Source organism: Crocuta crocuta, unplaced genomic scaffold (assembly GCF_008692635.1).
Source record: "Crocuta crocuta isolate KB4526 unplaced genomic scaffold, BGI_CrCroc_1.0 scaffold84, whole genome shotgun sequence".
In the NCBI taxonomy this organism is placed as follows: Eukaryota; Metazoa; Chordata; class Mammalia; order Carnivora; family Hyaenidae; genus Crocuta; species Crocuta crocuta.
Genome location: NW_027530213.1, coordinates 3,453,214 through 3,454,014, shown reverse-complemented (window position 1 = coordinate 3,454,014; position 801 = coordinate 3,453,214). Strand labels below are relative to the sequence as shown.

Sequence of the window (801 nt, the reverse complement as noted above, 5' to 3'; positions counted from 1 at the left end):
GACACTTAACCGAATGAGCCACCCAGGCGCCCCGGAACTCTATCACAGTTGTGCTTGGGACAGTTCTACTCCTATTGATATATTCACATTTTCAGTTAATCTCACAGGAGCAGAGTCTGGGGCTGACCATCGATTGGCATATTATAATCAACAGCACCTTTCCTTCCCTAATCCCTATGGCATAAGAAGGAAAAAGAAGCCAAATACCTTGGAAGTAAGCAGAGTAAATGTTTTATGACCCAAGGGACTCTTTTGCCATTCTTTGATTTAATTAAGAAAGAACACAGTAGAGAGAATACAAAAGTAATCAAGTAGTTGTAGATGAGTTACGCATTCCTATGATATACAGGTCTGTTTAATCTCTGCCAACAAAAGAAAGATATAGAATTTGTCCAAGTGTTTGAGGTGCCTGGGTGGCTCAGTCGGTTGAGCATCCGACTTCTGCTCAGGTCATGATCTCATGGTTCGTGGGTTCGAGCCCCACGTCGGGCTCTGTGCTGACAGCTCAGAGCCTGGAGCTTGTTTTTGGATTGTGTCTCCCTCTCTCTCTGACCCTCCCCTGCTCTTGCTGTCTCTCTCTTTCTCAGAAATAAATTTAAAAAAAAAAAAAAAAAAAAAGAATTTGTCTGAGTGTAGGGGTGCCTGGGTGCCTGAGTTGGTGAAACATCTGGCTCTTGACTTCAGCTCAGGTCATGGTGTCAGGTTGGTGGGTTTGAGCCCCTGTCAGGCTCAGGGCTGACCGAGAACAGCCTGCTTGAGATTCTCTCTCTCCTCTCTTCCCACACCTCCCCCCCCTCCCCC

At 46.2% G+C, this 801-nt stretch overlaps 1 protein-coding gene and 1 non-coding gene across 3 annotated transcripts in view; one reads left to right on the top strand and one right to left on the bottom strand.

Moving 5' to 3' along the window:
• The window catches only part of VPS26C (VPS26 endosomal protein sorting factor C), a 51,109-nt gene that overhangs the window by 22,215 nt on the left and 28,093 nt on the right, over positions 1-801 (bottom strand). The window lies entirely within an intron of this gene.
• On the top strand, positions 408-492 carry TRNAR-UCU (transfer RNA arginine (anticodon UCU)). The gene has a single exon. It is a non-coding gene; the product is annotated as a tRNA-Arg (tRNA).